Source organism: Heteronotia binoei, chromosome 1 (genome assembly GCF_032191835.1).
Source record: "Heteronotia binoei isolate CCM8104 ecotype False Entrance Well chromosome 1, APGP_CSIRO_Hbin_v1, whole genome shotgun sequence".
NCBI classification, from domain to species: domain Eukaryota; kingdom Metazoa; phylum Chordata; class Lepidosauria; order Squamata; family Gekkonidae; genus Heteronotia; species Heteronotia binoei.
Genome location: NC_083223.1, coordinates 124,965,432 through 124,987,220, shown reverse-complemented (window position 1 = coordinate 124,987,220; position 21,789 = coordinate 124,965,432).

The window sequence follows — 21,789 nt, the reverse complement described above, 5'->3', positions numbered from 1 at the left end:
CAAATGGGATGGCTTAAAGGGAAATGTTTAAATACCTTGTTGATCGTTAAGTTCCAATATCCATTTTTGTATTTGTATCATTTAGTAAATGAGAGCAAGCAAGGCTTTTTTTGTAGAAAAAGCTAGGCAGGAGCTTATTTGCATATTAGGCCATACCTCCTGACATCACTATTGTTTCACAGGGTGGGGTGGGGGTTTGTAGAAAAGGGCCAGCAAGAACTTATTTACACATTAGGCCACACACCCTGATGCCAAACCAGCTGGAACTGAATTCCTGTGTGTTCCTGCTCAAAAAAAGTCCTGAGAGCAAGTATGAGAGAGCCAGTGGTTAGAGTACTGGACTTGGATCTAGGAGGAGTCTCAATTTCAATTCCTGCTCTGCTGTGGAAGCTTGTTGAATGACCTTGGGGCAGTCACACAATCTCAGCTTAACCTACCCTATCCCCCCCCCTTAGGTATGTTTAATAGCCATCAAATGTTGTTCAGTTCCAAGTTGCTACCTGTCTCTTTCATAGTTCCCTCCAACATATTGTTCCACCTTGGTAAACACAGACTTCAGATTTCTTGCCTTGGAGTTGGGAGGTACATGTGTAAAGGCCATATACCTGTTGTCCCATCTCTCCCTTCTAAACAGATTCTAAATTGAGTTGCAATTTATTTTCATATTCTCACACTGGTATTTGAGAACAGTAGCTTGCATCACTTAATTCAGAGCATGCACCCTCATGATTAGTTTTACTGGCTCTAAGTAAAATGTGCAAAAACAGCATATGTGGCTGATCTTAAACTAAACATACCTGTTCCTGAAGACCTACAGCATATGCAACTCAATGTGGCTACCCACCAGCAACTATGCTGAATTCCTCAACTCTGCAAATGCAAATTCTTCAAAGTATGGTTAGTTTTAAAGTTTGAATTTAACATCAATTGATAATATGAGATGTTCAGCATGAAAAAAAAGTCATTGCAACCAAAGTAAACCCTTAAACTTTTGAACAACTTATTTGTCAAATGGAATCATCATTGTTTCCTGGTAAGTAAAGTTAATATTGCATCTCTAATATATTAAGTCACAAAGTTTTTTTCTTTAATCCATTCCATATAGACAGTATTGTACAGTTTAGCCAATTTTTTTTTAAAAAAATCAGTTTAAACAAGTAAGGGTTTCCTTAAATAATCATGTATGAAATCATTTTTAAAGGCAATACAGTGATAATTAGGTTTATGATGTCATGTCTGAGACTTTATAGTAGTATAACCATACTGTTCAGGCTCATTCTCAACCAGTCAGCATCCTGAGTTTCCTTAAAGCTATTTTCTACTATACCAATGTTATTGGAAAGGTAGGAATTCTTTAATCATCTCAAATTGAATGCCTGCCAACAGTGTTTTATTGACTGTTAAATGGCTTCTGTTTAGAAGAAATGCTACCTGCATTGATATTTTCAAAGGAAGGTTTATAGGTGCTGATTCTTTCTATAGCACAACCTGCAGCCAAAATGATTAGTCAAATAAAAACCCTATAAAAAGCACAATTACTGCTCATTGAAATAATGGACCTGACATAATGTGCATGAAATCAACAGAAAGATACCCACTGACTTCAGGAGATATAAGATGGGGATGGAGGGGTGGGGAATGACATGGATGTCTGTCAGATAGTGACATCTTTATGTTCATGTAGCAGCAATTCTTCAAGACATCTTTAAGAGACAGATATGGCCACATGGATATGGCTTTATAAAAGCAATATGGTTTCATATAACTAAAAATGGCAGGTGTTTTAGATAAGTACCTATGTTTTTTTTCACCTGAACAATGAACATGCTCAGTGGATAGGGTTCATTTTCCTTTTTAGCAGTACCATAAAGTAGCATTTTTCTCAGCTTCAGTATGAAATATATAGCCAAGCATTTGGTACAATGTCATTTAAGCTGTATACATAATTTTCTGCCTGTTGGAAAAAAAGGGATATTCTTGGCAATTTCTTCATTTGTCTGAAAACTATACAGCCAGCTTAAAGTGGGTCACATCCCAAGTTCCAGACTCAAATATGTCTGCTGTTACTTTGTACCTGTTTTAGTCATGCCTTTTAGAGTAATGACAACATCACCAAACAGCAGAGTTCTATATGCTGCTCATGAAAATTGTTCATTGTAATTCCAAAATAAAAATCATTAACTCCTGCTGTTGGCTTTTAGCTCAAAGTATGCAGTATGTCTGGGTGTTTAAACAGAATTTCTCATTGTGGCTTGATTTCTTGCTGTTAGCATTTCAGTTTTAGTTTAGGAATGCAGAAAGAATGCTGAGAATCAAAAATCAAACATTTTTATAAATCAATTTGAGCATAATCTGGTAATGAAAATTAGCAGCTGGGGGGCAGTTCTTTGGAAACTTCTGGGAACTACACAGAAGTAAGCAAAGAAGTTCCATTCATTTCAATCACATGTTTGTTGTTGTTTTTTCAAATGGACAAGACCATGCTAGATTTCAGCTTCTAAATTAAATTTAGCTGTGATCTCTGTCTATGATCAGTTCAGATATTTAATATTAAAATGAATGTATTTAAATAAGTGAGAAGATTTCTTACAGTCAGAAAGATATAAAACTTACTCAATACATATGGAAGTTTGTTGTGGAGACAAACTTTTGGTTACTCTGCAAAACTGTCAGCACCCAGTGGTTATTTGAAATCTTTTTATGTTCAGACACTGAGCCTTCATAAGGGTTGACTACCTCAGACTTGCTGCACGCATTGTGGGGATGCTGAAGGCTCTGAACATCAATATAATAAAACAGTGATACTAATCACCTTAGGCCTACAATCTAAGCATGTGTGCGTTTGTAAAGTGTTGTCAAGTCATAGCCAACTTATGCAACTCTAGAGGATTTTCAAGGCAAATGATTAAGCAGAGGTGGCCTTACACTGCAAAGTATTCCTTGGTGGTCTTCCATCTGAGTACCAAGATTTCGCTCCTGAGATCTGACAGAATTGGGTTATACTATACCATTCCCTTCTAAAGAATAGTCCTTTAGAAATGAGTTCCATTGAAGAAGAGGAAGAAGAAATTGGATTTATATCCCACCCTATACTCTGCATCTCAGAGTCTCAAAGCAGCCACAGTCTCCTTTACCTTCCCCCTCCCCACACACACAACAGACACCCTGTGAGGTAGGTGGGGCTGAGAGAGCTCTTACAGCAGCTGCCCTTTCAAGGACAACTCCTATGGGGGCTATAGCTGACCCAAGGCCATTCCAGCAGCTGCAAATGGAGGAATGGGGAATCAAACCCGATTCTCCCATATAAGAGGCCGTGCACTTAACCACTACACCAACAGAACTTCCTTATGAGTAGCATATGTTGCATGTGGTTGTAAGTTTATTGCTACTCCTTTAATACTTTGCACAGTCAACAGTCATAAAGTATTCTAAAGTATCTGAACTATATTTCTCAAAGTTTTTTAATAAGAATTTTTTGGGGAGGGGGGGCTGACTGACATATTACTTATGATTTTATGGCCCAGTTTAACTCCTGCCACGGTATAGGTGGGATTAACTTTCTACATAGAGTCCACTGAATTAATGGAGTAGGGAATTAGCACGGGCCCACAAGAACATGGGAAGTTATAGTGCTGAGGTTTAAATATGTAGCATAAGTCTTGTGAATTTAATTATTTTTAATAAGCAAAATCTCATTGTAGTAAATGAGACCTTTGCTCAATTTTACCCACAGCAATTTTGTATTAATGCTTTGGAGAATATCTTTCATGAAATGGAACGAGTTTATAAATATTTGCAATGCAGTAGCAGATACAGGCTGTAGGTCAGCAAGCCCCTCCTATTTCTACATTTTTTGAATAATAATAATAATGTTCAGTATTTGCAATGCACATTTGAATGGCTACGGCTCAGTGGTATAGTATAATGCAGAAGGCTTGGATTCAGTATTTGTATTCCCATTACAGTTTGGATAGCTCCCTCCCTGTTCATTTATGTACTACTTCTTATGAAAGAGAGATACATATATTTGGTTTTCCCACCCTGAAAAGGAAGACATAGACACCAAGACTGGATTAAGCTGAGGGTTTATAAATTATTTTGGAGAGAAGGCAGTATAGTACAATCCTACCTTATTGGATCTCAGAAGCTAAGCAAGGTCAGTTCTTGGGTGGGAGATCATGAAGAAGGCTCTGTAGTGAGCAAGACAATGACAAGAGACCTCTGCTTCTTACTTGCCTTGAAAGCCCTTTGTTGGGGTTGCTGTAAATTACTTGCAACTTGATGGCACAAATGTACATGATAAGTTATATAAAAGATGAACTGCAATATGGAAATTCTATGCTCCACCCACCCCCCACCCCATTAGTACAGCATTTGAGCAATTTTACCCTGACTAGCAGAGTAATAGTATAGATGCTCTTTGCTTTTCCTTGCCTATATCCAAACTGCACTGAGATGCTAAAAATCACAGTCATTCCCTCATACTGTTCAGTATAAACACGGCTCCACAATATGCTAACATTTTTATGACTGATTTGGAGCAATACACTTCCCAGACTCACTCACTCCTACCTCCACTCACTCCTACCTCTATTATACCTGCATTGCATTGATTACATTTTTATTGTCTGGACACATGAGAAAGTAGTCCTGTATGCATTCCACCGGGCATTCAATGACTTTCACCCCACCATCAACCTGACAATGAACCAGTCTATGCAAGAAATACATTTTTGGACACCATTGTAAAAATACACAATGGACGCATGGACACTACCTTATACTGGAAACCTACTGACCGACAAACATCCCTGCATGCCTCCAGCTACCATCCCAAACATACCAAATGATCCATTGTATACAGCCAGGCTCTACGCTACAGCTGCATTTACTCCAATTCTACTGACAGAGATTCTAGCTTGAGGAATCTACAACATACATTTTTGGAATTAAAGTACCCACCTGATGAAGTCAGGAAACAGATTAACAAAGCCGGAATGATATCTAGAGAAAACCCGTTAGACCCAAAAAACACAACAACAGAACACCACTAGTGGTCACACACAACTCTCAACTGAAAACAGTTCAACGTATCATCAATAATTTACAACCTCTCTTGGACAGTGACAGTTCTCTTTCAACAGTACTGGGGGGGGGGGGGGTGTAAACTTTTTCTTGTACACAACAGCCCCCTAATCTCACACAACTCTTCACCCACAACAATACAACATCTCACTTGAGCATGGACACTGGTACCAGACCTTGCAATAAACCCAAGTGCCAACTTTGCTGCCACATACAAACAGACAGCACAATCACAGGACCTAACAACATTAACTACACCATCTCAGACTCATTCACTTGTTCATCTTCCAACATTTTATATGCCATTAAATGCCAACAATGACCTTTGGTTCTCTACATAGGGCAAACAAGACAAACCCTGTGACAAAGGATAAATGGACACAAATCTGACATCAGGAATCACAAAACTGAGAAACCTGTGGGAGAACACTTTAACCTTCCAGAACATTCATTGGGTGACCTCAAAATTGCAGTTTTACTGCAGAATGGAGAGGGAAATTGCTGAATTGCAGATTATTATGAAACACCTCCCCAGGACTGAGCAGAGATATTGGTTTTTTAAATCTCATTACATATGTTAAACCCACTTTTACCAAGTATGGCTATATATCCAGTGGCGGACTAGCCAGTATGTCAGCTTGCCTGATGGCATGTGGCCCCCCTTAAACATTAAACAATATATTAAAAATCTTAATGATCTTTTTGAAGCTTGAAAACATAATAGATGTTCCAGTATTATTACTGTAATGCAACTAAAATTTACGTTGTATTTAGAGTTGTCAGCCTCCAGGTGAGGCCTGAGGATCTCCCACTTTTACAACTGATCTCCAGCTGGCAGAGATCAGCTCCCCTGGAGAAAATGCAATCTGTATTTACATTTAGTATCTACTGTATACTGCCAGTGATATATACAATATATGTACACTGTAATATATATATATATATATATATATATATATATATATATATATATATATATATAAGTTTTAATTGTGCATATTTTCCGTTTATGTATTTTTTGAAAATTTTATTTATTTCTTACAAAAATGAAATGATGGCTTGATAGTTTTGGGTGGGCTCCCTATGTCTCTTCCTGGCAACCAATAATTTTAGACCCAGTCCGCCACTGTATATATCCACAGTATTCAAGTGTATTTCTCTTTTAGGATAGTGTATCAAAATAATGTTTTTGTACTGACATACTCAAACAAGGGATATTGGCTGTTTATCTCATTACATATACTAAATCCATCTTCCACTATATTTTAATGTATTTTTTTCTAATGGCAAACTAGAATGATGTATATATTTATGTTACCTGTTTAAAGGTAAATTAATTGGACAGGAAAAACTTCTGGGAAAGAAATGCCCTCATTTTGACCCAGGCTTATTAGCAATAGAATGATTAACAGACATTCTAACATTCTAATATGTTACTGTTTTCTTGGTTTCCCATGCTAATGCAACCCAGATCAAAGGTTTTCTGAATTTGTTAATTTTACTATCCTGCTATTGGATTTTAACTTTGTACCTCTTTGCACTCTAAACCCCACTAGCTATATGTGGCTCTGCTTACTGTTCTCTGTTCCATGAAAGCTTACATTCTGAATAAAAATTTGTTGGTCTTAAAGGTCCTACTTGACTCCTGCTTTGTACTACTGCTTCAGACCAATTCGGCTGCCCACCTGGATCTATATTCAGCATGAAGATTCAGGTGATATCCAGCATTACCAGGAATGTTCTTTCCTCAAGCACTTGGCTTGAACAGCCCAGCTAGGGATATCTCTCCCTATCTGAACATAGTTCAGGTACTTCCCAATGTAATTAACATAACAATCAGCTTGCACTAAACTTTATAGCTTTACCATTCTGGCCTGAACAGACCTATTTAAACATAAAACTTAAACAAAAAAAACCCAGTATGAAATGTCAGTGATGTGCTAATGTCACTTCCAGCTAAAATCTTGAAATGACAACACCAATGCTCTATGGTAGTGAAATCCTAGAACATCAGTTGCATCACTTCCAGGATTTAGTCAGAAGTGATATCGATATGCTGAAGGCATTTGTCAGAGATCGAGCTTGGTTCACTCTGGGTTAATACTTCTTGTCCACTACATGGAACCCCTGAACAGCTCAAGTAGCTCCTCCTCAAGCAACAACAGTTGGAGGAGGGGCTGCCTGAGCAGCAGACACGTGCCCAGAGCCAGCACCTACAGGCACCTCTGCAGGGGGTATGCCAGCAACAGCCTCAATGAAAAGGCCCACGCATGGCTTCTTCATTGTATCACTCCAGCCAGAGGTTGGATAGGTGGAAGATGGCTGTGTAATAGCCCTCTGCACAGGTGGGGGAAAAACCACAGTCCTCCCCCTCCTCTCCACCCCTCTGGTTTTCCTCTTAGCCTTGCCCCCAGAGCCTGCTGAGTCCTTTTTCTGTTGCTCATGTTACCTCAGGCCGAACTCTGCCTAACTTGTTGGGAAGATATTATGAACCTAATTATATGCCCTGCAACCTGACCCTAACACAGTCTGACCACCCATTCAAGAGAAGCTAGGGAAAAATAGAAGTGTGGAGCAATGCTTGATCCTTGGAGATAAGCAGAGCAGTGCAAAATTGAAATTGTATCCCTTGGTGAGCTGCCTGAAGGATTTTCTGCCACACCAGTTTGGGAACTGCAATCACACCTGCATTGATGCATTAGAATCATAGAATCATAGAGTTGGAAGAGATCTCCAGGGTCATCTAGTCCAACCCCCTATACAATGCAGGAAACTCACAAATACCTCCCCCTAAATTCACAGGATCTTCAATGCTGTCAGGTGGCCATCTAGCCTCTGTTTAAAAACCTCCAAGGAAGGAGAGCTCACCACCTCCCAAGGAAGCCTGTTCCATTGAGGAACCACTTTAACTGTCAGGAAGTTCTTCCTAATGTTGAGCCAGAAACTCTTTTGATTTAATTTCAACCCATTGGTTCTGGTCCTACCTTTTGGGACCACAGAAAACAACTCTGCACCATCCTCTATATGACAGCCCTTCAAGGACTTCAAGATGGTGATCATATCACCTCTCAGCTGCCTCCTCTCCAGGCTAAACATCCCCAGCTCCTTCAACCTTTCCTCATAGAATTTGGTCTCCAGATCCCTCACTATCTTTGTCGCCCTCCTCTGGACACGTTCCAGCTTATCTATATCTTTCTTAAAATGCGGTGCTCAAAACTGAACACAATACTCCAGTTGAGGTCTTACCAGAGCAGAGTAAAACAATACCATCACTTCATGTGATCTGGACACTATAATTCTGGATACAGCCCAAAATTGCATTTGCCTTTTTAGCCACCGCATCACACTGTTGACACACTGTTCAGCATATGATCCACTAAGACCCCTAGATCCTTTTCGCACATACTACTGCTAAGACAAGTCTCCCCCATCCTATAACCACTCATTGGATTTTTCCTACCTAAATTCAGAACTTTACATTTATCCCTGTTAAAATTCATTTTACTGATTTTAGCCCAGTTTTCCAGCCTGTCAAAGTCATCCTGTATCCTGTTTCTGTCTTCTACTGTATTTGCAACCCCTCCCAATTTAGTATCATCTGCAAATTTAATAAGCATACCCTCTATTCCTTCATCCAAATCATTTATTAAGATGTTGAACAAAACACTTGTCACTCCTATCCAAGAGAATGAGGAACCATTCACAAGCACTCTTTAGGTGCGATCTGTCAACCAGTTACAGATCCACCTAATGGTAACAGGATCCAAACCACATTTTACCAACTTGTCAACAAGGATAGTATGTGGAACCTTATCAAAAGCCTTACTGAAATCAAGATAAACGATGTCTACAGCATTTCCCCGATCCAGCAAGGTAGTCAGGTTAGTTTGACATGACTTGTTCTTAAGAAACCCATGCTGGCTCTTAGTAATCACAGCCATCCTTTCTAAATGTTCCAGGACTGACTGTTTGATGATTTGTTCTAAAAGTTTTCCAGGTATAGATGTCAAGCTGATGGGTCAGTAGTTACCCGGTTCCTCTCTTTTCCCCTTCTTGAAGATGGGGGCAACATTTGCCCACCTCCAATCTTCTGGCACCTCTTCTGTTCTCCAAGAATTCTCAAAAATAATAGCCAGAGGCTCAGAAATTACATCCGCAAGCTCTTTTAGAACCCTTGGATGCAGTTCATCTAGCCCTGTCGAGACTTAGTTTCATTTAAAGAAACTAGGGGTTTTATGTACTACCCCATGCTGATCCTAGGTTGGAACTTCATACCCTCATTATATGTTCTGTTTTTGCCATGTTGAGCACTGTTTCCCTCAGAAGAGAAGACTGAGGAAAAGTAGGAATTGAGCAGTTCTGCCCCCTCTTCATTACCTGTTACAATTTTTTCCTATCCTGGCAATGGGCCTACCATGTCCTTGCTCTTTTTCTTACTCTGAACATAAGAAAAGAACACTTTTTTGTTGTTTTTAGCATCTTTGGCCAGCCTAAGCTCATACCTAAGCTCATACTGAGCTTTAGCTTTCCTAACTTTTCTCTACAAGCATTGGCGATTTGTTTATATTTATCCTTGGTTATAAGGCCCTCTTTCCAATTCCTAAAGGCGTCTTTTTTATTTCTCAAGTCTTTAGAGAGCTGTTTATGGAGCCAACTCTGCTTCTTTGGGCTTTTTCCATTTGCCAAGCAGCAAACTGTTTCTTCAGAGTTAATCTAGGCTACTTATGCCACTGTTTTGAAGACAAACCTTGCCTCTTTTAATATTCTCCTAGCACTGGCCTAGTTAGGGAGGAACTAAGCCCTATGTTGAAATTTATTTAAGAAAGTTAAAAAGATAAACAGTTCCTAAAACTCTCATTACTAGAAGCCTATTTAGTAGCACCAGGCCCTCTTAGCCTAACACCCCCCAAAAACAACTGCAATCAGTCCCTCCCAAATAACTCCTCAAAACTAACCGCAAGCCAGAAACAAAAAACAGAACAAAACAAAAACTACAAACCACAAACTAGAAGTGTACAACCGCCTAACCAAAGAGAACCAGGAAGAGGCCTGAGAAGCCCTAGAGCTCACGATAGAGGCTACCCCTCACCCCTCAACCCACCCCAAAAGCCCAGAGATGTTACTTAAAACATTAAAAAGCAAGAACTCTTGAAAACCTGTTTTTAACATAAAAATGCAAAAAAAACCCCACCCACCCCAGAACCAGTAGGGGTCCCGGCCCCCACGGTCCAGGTGGGGGATTCCCAATTTAGGGATGGCTTCCCTGATCAGTGGGGGGAAATCCCACCCCAAAATGAATTTTGGGCCACTTCCAGTTTTACTAAAAGCACCTGCCTTCCAGATTTACTGGAAGTGGCCTGAAAACCTGGAAGTGCAGCCCCCGAAGCAGAGCATATGGCAGGGGAGAGTCAGAAATTGAAGATAAGTGCATCCTTTTAAAATTTAAACCCCCTCAGAGCCACTATTTAGTATTACCAAATATACCCAAATAGAAGCTTCTATTCAGGTTTCTGTATTCAGTAGCTGAATCAGATTGGAGAATCTGATTTGGCTTCATAAATACCCAAATAATACCGATATGCATCCTTAATCAGGTGGTCCCTCAGGTCTATCAAGACTCTTCTTTCTTGGAACTTTCCAGAAGATGTTCATAACTACTCATGATTTCCCATCTGGTTATTCAACCAAGCACAAGTTCAATGATCAACCAATTACCACATTTTTGAGTCCAGCGTTGAAAGAGATAAGCATGGTAGCTGCAGGATGTTGGGATCACAAACACTTGCAAGCCTGATTAGGCTTTCTAATATTCATGTTAACCTGTGCAGGGAGATTAAGACGTTTGGCTCACAGTGTCTTTCTACCCCATCCCCCCACCACTGCTCATGCAAGCAGCAGCAGATCACCCACCATAGCTGCTAAATTGTCAAGCCTAGGCACAGCCCAGTTCCATGATAACTTTACTTGAACTGAGAAAAAAATTGATAACTCCCATTAAACACCAGAATTCAGATAGGAAGCAATGAATTCTAAAGTGGTTTCCTGAGAATGGTGAATAACCTTAAGCAGGGCTTTTTTTGAGCAGGAACACACAGGAACACAGTTCTGGCTGGCTTTGCGTCAGGGGGTGTGGCCTAATATGCAAATGAATTCGTGCTGGGCTTTTTCTATAAAAAGCCCTATGTGAAACAATGGTGAGATCAGGGGGTGTGGCTAATATGCAAATGAGTTCTTGCTGTTTTTTTTCCTACCAAAAAAGCCCTGACCATAAGCAATGAAATTTGGTTACATGATCGTGTCTTAAATGAAAGTGAAGCCAGGAATCATCTTAAGGATAAAAAGTGAAGGGAGGAGGAGTGACAGAAAAAAAGTGAAAACACTGTAACCTTTTTCCCCCAGTTCAAGTTCTAAGAGTTCTACAAAGAACATTCAGCAGATTCCTATCATATATCATACACAAAAGGCTGTTTTGGCAGTATTAACAAGACCATTGTATGCAAGACACAGGGAATGCTAGTACCAATCTATTTGATGCTAATTAGGACTCCACTGGAATTATATTTACAGCTTTATTCACCAGGTTTTCAGAAAGATGCAAACAAGCAGGAGCTGACTCAGAGGAGAGCAAAAAATTATGTTCAAGAGCTTGTAATTTAAATCTCCGGCAGCTAGCATTATATGAAATCATCATTCTCTAAGCAGGCCTTTTGTATCTTATACATGTTTTCCTACAACAGTGGTTGAGGGATGTTTCATCTAGTGAACTCTACAGAATGATGAGCATTGTATATCTGAATATGTAAAAGTGAATCTGCTGTTATGTTTGGTTTAGCAGTTGGTTATGCTGAATCAGCGTTTCTGTTATATCTACTACTTAATTTAGTGGGTTTGTTATTGAATAGCAGGGGTGGAATTCTAGCAGGAGCTCCTTTGCATATTAGGCCACACACCCCTGATGTAGCCAGTCCTCCAAGAGCTTACAAAAAAGAGCCTTGTAAGCTCTTGGAAGGTTGGCTACATCAGGGGTGTGTGGCCTAATATGCAAAAGAGCTCCTGCTAGAATTCCACACCCGCAGAATAGAATGTGCTTAGTTATACACCCAGTCTTGTTGATGTGTCTTATTGATATATAAGATTAACAGCAAGGGTCTTTCAGTGAGGGTGGGAGGGTTGGCAGATCTTAGAAGCTAAGTAGAGTTGGTTCTTGGATTGGAGCCCACCAAGGAAGACTCTGCAGAAGAAGGCAATGGCAACCTAAATCTGCTTCTCACTTGCCTTGAAAGCCCCTTGCTGGGGTTGCCAGAAGTCGGCTGCAACTTGACAGCACTTTACACATACATCTTTCAGTGAGACTCCCTGATGTCCTTTGGAATGGGATATAACTAGGTTACATAAACTCTGGATGTGTTCACAGTACACCAAATAATGCATTTTGCAACTGGATTTTTGCTATTCTTGCATGGTAAAATCCATTTGCAAAATACATATTTAGTGCAGTGTGAATGCACCCACAGTTTCAGTTCTACAAAAAATAAAATGAAGTGCTCACCTTCTTCTGTAAGTAGTAAATAAGTAAGCAAATGGGGCTGCATTTGGGCACAATGCCCCCCCCCACATTGCGTCTGCTCTGGTAGGAGACATAGGGACTGAGGGAAGAAACCGCTTTTATAGGTAAAAGCTCTTTTCATTTGCCTGCTAGCTGTCACCTTCTAGTCAGATGTGTGAACTGACCATTTCATTCTCTCTGGCTAGGGAGTCAAAACAGCTGTTGTAGGGAGGTATTTGCATAATTTTGGAGCTGCTGTGGAATAGTCAACAAAAGCAGCTCCAAAGTTATAGAAAGAACTTCCTGCTAAGGGGGGGCATTTTAGCTAGGAAAAGTAGGGGGGGGGATGTCAAGCCTCTCCTCTTCCAGACTGTAGTTCCCTGGCAAAATCAGGATCCTGGGACCATAAAAATGCCTTTCACTACAGCTACTATTTGGCTACAGGGAAAGTAAGTAATGTGTAGGGAACACAACCCAACTCACCAAAAAACATAGTGTGCAACTTGGCCCTAACTAAAAGGTGTAGAGAGGCTGCGTCCATTCAGCAAAGGTTCTCTGTTTTGCATTCAGTGCCTCTGCAAATGCAGAGACATTGACTTTAATAATGGATTGTACATACAGGAGTTTTCTGTGTCCTTTCCTCCATCAGCTGCTATGTTCCCAGCATTTTTTGCCAGTTGCGTCACCTGAAGGCTTTTCTTGGACTTCTGGGTCAATAATTGCTTTACTGGTTATAGAGGTATCTGTCAAAGGTAGCTTTGACTTTCAAAAGCTCATACCCCCAAAATCTTCTTTGTCTCTTAGGTGCCACTGAGTTTGAACCTAGCGCTGAAGAGTTATAGTACTGTCATTACAACACAATAGCAGCACTATGTTATAAGATGTAAATAAGGTCTCTTTATACACCTTCATTGTCTTGTAATTTAATATTTTCTAATAGTTTTTTTATTTGTTTCTTATTTTAACTGAATCTTTTTATGTTTAGTGTCTTACAAAATTATTTATTTATCCATAATAATTATCATAGTAGATTTCCAAACCTTTATTTCTGTTTGCATATTGATAGATTATCTTTATTTTCATAGATGGTCCAAACATGGTAAGAAAATCAGTCTATTAGGTATCTCTTTGCTTGAGAAATAGAAAAGTTTGCAAAAATGTTTCCATCAAAAATGGAACAGTACAATTTTGTTTGTCAGAAGGAAATTTCATTGGAAGAAAAATTCAAATTCACCAGAAGAAAGATTCACATTAGATTCCCAGGTACATTCACACTCATTTCAATTATCTTCCTCGGTGAAATAACCAATTAAATACAGTATTCCATAATGTTCACTATTTGCACTATACATAGTTCCTATGGTGTGATTAACTCACAGAATAGCCAGGGCTTTTTTTGAGCAAGAATGCACAGGAACACAGTTCCGGCTGGCTTGGCATCAGGGTGTGTGGCTTGATATGCAAATAAGTTCCTGCTGGGCTTTTTCTACAAAAGAAACCCTGAGAATAGCTCTCACAAAACCACAGAAGTTATGGTTCTAAATTATACTTCTATGAATGTCTCTGTTTTCCTCAGGGGTTTTTTGGTAGAAAGAGCCCAGCAGGAACTAATTTGCATATTAGGCCATATCCCCTAGTGTCACCATTGTTTCACATAGGGCTTTACAAAAAGCTCAGCAGGAATTTATTTTCATATTAAACCACACCCCCTGACACCAAGTCAGCTGGAACAGCATTCCTGTTAAAAAAAAGCCCTGGTTTTCCTGACAGGTTGACAACAGACCTATAGAAAGATCACAAAAGTGATACACAAACTAATAATTTCCACTACCAAGATATTTTTTTAATTAAAAAAACCTACCTTACCACAAGCACTTACTTATTCAATAGATGTTATTAGTAAACATGGGCACCATTACACAGCTTTGAAATGGATTTAATCACAATCTTTCAATGATGGTGTTGCCTCCATATGTTCTTAGGATTGTGCTGTTAGAATCAGGAAAAAAATACTTTGTCATACAATTCAATTTATAAAACTCAGTGCTATACAATGCCCAATAATATAGAGGACTTTATTTTCTTTTGTTTTTTTCCCTCCAAGAAACTCTGACAGTGTACACCAGGGGTGGCCGACGGTAGCTCTCCAGATGTTTTTTGCCTATAATTCCCATCAGCCCCAGCCAGCATGGCCAATGGCTGGGGCTGATGGAAATTGTAGGCAAAAAACATCTGGAGAGCTACCATTGGTCATCCCTGGTGTACACTATAACGGTTCCCCAACCAGAGGGCCCACAGTCACTCCCCAGATGCCTGCCATCTGTTTAAGGAAAGTAGGCAGAGCCCAGATTGTCTGCCTTCACACAAAAAAGAGGGCTTTTAACTTGGACCTTCCCTGCTGTAAATAGGGATTGTGGATCAGCTATGAGTGCATGGAGATTATGAAGCACCCCTCCTCACAGTGGTCTCCTATGTATGTGTTTTATTAGCACTTTCCTCACTGGTCATTTTCATTGGTGTACATGTATCTCTCTTGGGCTGCTTCTCTGTGTGTGTATGTTTGTATGTGCTTATGTTTATGCTCCCCATCTCTTTCGTCTTGTGTGTGTATGATTTCAGCACTTGTATGGATCCTTTTCTACTTCACTCCACTTTTGGTGGCAGCCATTTTATGGTGTCTTTGCCACCCTCCTTCAACATTCCAAAGGTAACCATAGGCTCAAAAAGGTTGGGGATACCTCACATGTACAGTTACCCCTGTTATCATTGCAATAACCTTGTGTTATCAGTTTCATGTCAGGTTAGACTGACAGACAGAGCAGACATCCTAAGGCTATTCACTGGATTTCATGGCAAAATATTGATTGAAACCAGGTCTTCTTGGTCTAAAACAGATATGAAAGCCACTATCATACTGGCTTTAAAAGGAGAGTAAACAAATTAATGATGAATAGGCCCATCTATTACTATGATAGCTAAATAAAACCTCTATATCCAGAGGTAGTATGTCTTTGAATATCAGTTGCTTAGGGCAGGGGTGGCCAACGATAGCTCTCCAGATGTTTTTTGCCTACAACTCCCATCAGCCCCAGCCAGCATGGTCAATGGCTGGGGGTGATGGGAGTTGTAGGCAAAAGACATCTGGCGAGCTACCTGTAGCATATGGCGTTCGCAGAATGCAACCATTTCAGAACACCGTAACAGCACAAGCCGCGGAGGCGACTGAGAACACCCAGGTGCCTCCGCGCGGGGCGCTGATCATCTGCCAATCACAGTCAGTGGCGGGAAATATGGCTGGCCAGCATTGGACTGGCCAGCAGGTTGAATAGTCCCGGGACTGTATATATGCGGGGCCCGGCCCGCGTGCTCGCTCTCTTCCATCTTGTTTTGTACCTGCAATAAACTATGTTGCCCTACGCTCGTCTCCAAGTCTGGTACACTACACTACCGTTGGCTTAGGGCAACAACAGGGGAATTTTGACTGCTGCACCAAGCTTCTTGATTTTTTTTTACCATGTACTGGACCAGGTGCACTACTTTTTTATAGATCCAATAAGACTGCAGTGTTCTTATTAGAGATGTTTGAACACTTGGAAGCTCACATTACTTCCTGTCTAACAGTCACAAGCAGGGAGCCACCCCTTTGACAGATTGTTCAGCTGCCAGTGGAGCCCAACCCTGTTTGTTGGGTGGAATTACCTGTGTCTCACTGACTTGCACCATCACTGCTCTGCAGAGCCCTTCTGTATACCACTTGTGTCCTTACCCCACCTGCTTTGCAAGGCCTCCATTTGCCTCCCCTTTGCTGCAACTGTTCCAAATTTGGCAGCTGCTCAACAACACCCATGGTGGGTCACAAAAGGCTAATGCATGGCCTGCAAGTAATCATGGTGAGTGAACACAAGAAGAATAAGAAAAAGAGGAAGAGGAGGAGGGATTGGACTTATACCCTGCCTTTTACTAACCAAAGGAGTCTGAGTGGCTTACAATCGCCTTTCCCTTCCCCTCCTCACAACAGACACCCTGTGAGGTAAATGTAGCCACAGATTCATAATAGATGCCTTGTTTTTTGGGTGTCTTGAGGCATTCTGCAGATGAGTGTACGTGTAAAATCAGGCATTGTAGGCTTTCTTCCGTTGTAGGGTATATAGGGAACATTACAGTGGTATTGACATTTACAGCCCTATATAGCTTGGGCCAGCATACTTTAAGCACAGCCTTCTACCATATGAATCTACCAATCCACTCTAGTCATCTTTGCAGGCCCTGCTTGTGTGCCTTTGCTATCTAATACTTGATGGGTGGCAACTGAAAAAATGACCTTGGTCATACTGACAAAAATTTGGAACTCTCTCCCCTGGGAGATTTTTCTGTTTCCCTCTAACATTGTTTTCTGTCAATGGGTGAAGACTTTTGTTTTGTTTTGTTTTGTTTGGTATACCCCCCCCCCCAAAAAAAAATAACTATTATTGGCCCTCCTTGCTGATTTTGGTGTTGTGTGTCCTTATATGTTTTTATTGAATTATTTTAAAAGTACTTTATTTTAAATGCTGTTTTAATGTTGAAATATTTTAATGTTTTGATGCTCACCAACTTGGGTACCCTTGCACTTGGGAAAGTGGCACAGAAATGATTTAAATAAACAAAAAAATTAAAATTTAGTATGCATGTGGAAAGCCTCTCTCATGCACAACTCTATGTTCACCTCTTCACCACTTGAAAAGAATATTGGCTGGCTAAGTGTTTGAGCAACAGTCTTCACCTTGATTTATATTCTTTGTGAGATCACTTCTATTTTTTGGACAAACTTGGTGTGAGAATATATTATAGGCTGGGTTTCACTGAGGTATTATTTTCTGTCCTTAAATGAAATCTATCATTTGAAGGCAACCTGGTAGCCATTGTCTATTTGAATTAGTACTGCCATTTCCGCTTTGCCCACTCACCAACAAGAAGAGAGCAAAGAAAAGGTAATTTGCTTATTCGAAAGCAACAAGATGTTTATAATGATGAGAAAAGGAAATAATTTCAAGCCTTCACATTGCTCATCTCAAAACATATGTTGTGGTCTATTTCTTCTCTATGGGACATTGTATGAAAGTGTCAGAAAAGTGAACTGAGGCACTGAGATTTTCATTAAAAAGCTGTCAGTTCCATATATGCTTAAAATTAGAACACAAAATAAAGTCTTCACTATTCAGCAGACCAGTAACACAATCTGATTGCCTTGGAGTTTGTCCCATTTCTTTTTTATAGGTTATAATAATAAAAAAGCTAGTTCAAAAAGAGCAGTTGCAGGGATGCCTATCTTTTGGAGACTCAGACAAGTAATGCCCACTTGTGTGTTTAAAGGGGTGAACTCAAATATAAGAAGTGAACAAATAATTCCCAGCATGGCTCATCAAGGAGTTTTCTGAAGTGACTTTAAAATGTGATTCATAAAGAGAGATGTTTTTAATTATTAACTTTATATAATTCAATCAAAAGAAAATACTAGGATCAAAAGTTGGGCATGCAGCATTTCAGATGCACGCCCTTGTTCTCAGAGAAATAGAATAATTCAATGTTTTCCATACTCAAAAGGACAAGAACTGGGGTAAGATGGCCTGACTTCTAACAACTATCATGCCACCCTTAAAGATTCCCTAAATTGTGAGACATAGCCTACTAAATGAGATCTCAGGACTCTTGTTTACTACCCTTCATTCCCTAGGCAGTTGAAGACACAGCTTAATAAAGAAAATGCAGTACGGCAGAAGGAGAGGGCTAGGAAACATTTGTGGGTATAAATACATTACAATGAAATGTCTACATAATGCAGTAAAATGGCACCTGGTAACAAACCTGATCAAGGCAGTAAAATATGGAGGTTCCCCTAACTGGAAGCAAAATGCCCTCCTCCCCCTCAATACTTGGAATGCATTGATACAACTATTTTTGTTTTTTGTTTCATTTTGTATGTTATTTTTGACCAACCATTTTCACTGTTGTGGTCCCTTTGCTTTCCCCCACCCCTTTGCTTCACTTATATCATTTATGCTTTATTCTCTGATTATATGCTATTGATATAAAAATAAAAGTGTCATGTTTTTGTGGGGAGGGGAATGGCTTGAGGAAAGAGAAACAAATGTGAAAATAAAGACTTGGGGGTTAACTTCTTACCAAACTAAAAGGGATACTTGAACCAGACAGATTTTCAAATGCTGTCTCATCCCTGTTTCTTTTTTACTGACCCTAAAGTAAACCTGGGCTGATGGGCTTTCAATTGTCCTTTCTCCAATGATTTTAAAATACAAGTTGCAGGGAGATGAAATTGGGAATGAGAACTAACAGAGAGAAGCTGTTTTAACTTTTATTCTCTTTTTGTCCCTCTACTCAAAATACCTTTGCTATCCCCCATCAGGTGGGAAAAAAGGAACAATGACATATTTATTTGATAAGCCAAACAGTTTCCCCTAGGGTTGCCAAGTCCTCTTCAAGCCCCGGTGGGGAACATTTGTGTGTGTCATCAAAATGGCGGCATGCACGCGGGCCTTTCTAGGCGTTTCCAGGAAAACGCTATGCTTTTCCCAGATGCTCTAGCCATTTGGGAGTTTAACCTGATTCTGGGGCAAGAATTACCTAAAGCCGGAAGAAGAAGGATGGGAGTCTGAGACTTTGCACAGACTTTCGTGGGATAAATGGGATTTCCATGTTAAACGCCTACTCCATCCCCCTGATTAAGGACTTGTTAAGCACAGTATCGGAGGGGTCCGTGTTTACCAAATTAGACCTAAGGGACGCGTACCTTTGAGTCAGAATCAAAGAGGGGGACGAATGGAAAATGGCGTTCAACACCCCCATGGGCCAGTTTGAGTACCAAGTGAAAATTGGAAGAGACTGAACTGAGACTGAACTAAGTTTAAAGAGACTGGAAGGAAGCCCCTGGTGAACTTTTCTTTTTGTGTTTTAGGTTTAAGTTTTGTTTTGAGTATATGTGATGAATGGTTTGTCTTATTAATTAATTTACCAACTCAGTATCGGTAACCTATATTTGATTGGTTATATATGAGAATTGATTTATGCGTAGCAATTTGGAATTGAAAATTATTTTGATTGGTTTAAAATAAAGGAATAGAGGTGGAATTAGTGTTTATTGAAGATACAAATTAAGGGGAGGAAGAGATAGAGCGAGAGATACTATGAATATTAAAAGCATTTGTATTTGATAACCCTCCCCCTCTCAGGTGTTAAAAGGTTATAAATGTATAGCTAATTAAACAAGTAAGTTAAGGTGTAGGATATAGATTCAAGTCCATTTAAAATGAGTAAGTCAGGGAAATCAATACCCTCACCAGGGATTCCTGAACTGGTGGGTGCTGCTACTTCACAGGATATTATTAAAGAGTTGCAAACCAACATGCATTGAATCAAATTCTGATGGCAGATTTTGGATGTTGTTGAAGGTCAGATTGTAATTTATTATTTTTTTAAAAAAACCAGACGTACCATTTAGATTTTCCATAACCCATTGCTGACATTTCTGGGTCTGATCAAAATTCCCTGGTTATCATCACAAAGGATGATGACTGTGACTTGTACAATATATTCCTAGATACATTAGGATGGATTCCGGGAATGTGTTGACTTATTCTACAGTGTGAATCAGTACAGCTCTAGGTACAGTCATTTGAATTACTAAGGAAACTGCCATGTCTTTTTGGGTCTCACAATTTTCTCAGAAATGCATATATTTTCATTTCATGAGGTTATTTTCTGTGAAATATCTGTTTTTTTTCTCTGAGATTACAAGTAGATGTAGCTAAATTCCAATTGGATAATAAATGCAAATTTAAAAATCCCAGCAGTCTTTGCTGTTATTAGCATATCTATGTTATTTTCATAATTTTCCTTCCCCCACCACCACCCCCAGCAGTGTTACCTTCTCCATTCCTTTGAGATCCAAGCGCAACTTGATGCCTTTATAGTAATAGAGCAGCAGTATTTTGGGTCACACACCCACCAATACAAATATGAACCCAGCATTCTGTATTGTGCTTTTGCTCACTGCAGCTTTCTTTTTCTTTTTTTAGACATCACTGTCATTCTTGGAAGAAGCTGTGTGACTTCTCCACTTTGCATACATTTATATATGTTGAAAAAGACAGAATTCAGGATGTCACCGCACATCTATTGGAAAAAGCACAGAATGAGTCAATTAAATCACTTAACTATTAACCTGGGAAACTGGGACTATTGTTCTGGTGATTGGGGTTGATATTTTAACCTTATTGTTATATTGTTATATTTCCTTTATTTTTTTTCAACCATTCTTAATAGTAGGGAGAGGGTGGAATATCTAAATAAACTCCATTATAGATGAGAAGTCATCTATGAAATACAGATGGCAAGAATGAGTTGCCTCTCAGTGAGACATGATATCCACTTTATTCTAGGTCACACACTTGTAGAACCCCTTTATCAAAGCCATCTAATATTCTCATAGTCAAATGTGGGCTCATCTTAAATCCAGAGAGCAGAACAACACGGACTAAAAACAGATATTTCTGCAAACTCCCCAGGTTTGTGGAAATAATCTTAAAATGTTTAAAAATACATTGGGGAGGGTAACCCCCCCCCCAACAAAACATTCTCTGTGCATGTGCAGAATGCACCTATTCCTTCCTCATCCATCAGTGGGGGAGGCAGTGAGCCTCAGGGACTGTGCCAGGATTGCCACTAGCAATGAGGATGCTGGGGAGTGGCCAGGAATTGTACTGTGCCCAGCAGCAAAGGTTGGGAACCAAGCCAGGCCAAGCAGCAGTGGCTGCAAAAGGGGAAGGAAACAGCAGCAGGTCCCTTACTGGAGGCCAGGACTTATACTGGACTCACCACCTGAAGCAGTGGTGTGGCAGCAAAGGCCAGGAGTCACACAGGCTCACTGCCAGCAACAATGGTACAAAACTGGACAGGAGCCCCAGCAGGCTGTATGTGGTGGCAATGGTGGTAGGTTGGGAAAGAAAACTACAGCAGTCCTGGGAGAAGTGATGGGGGGGGGGGGTTTAGCCAGGAACTGCAGTGGACAGTGATGAGGGAAGGAGAAGAAAGTTTACAGGGGGAAGGGATCCTCCACAAATATTGAAGGTCTCCACTTGTCTTGTGTATAGATGGTTATCTAT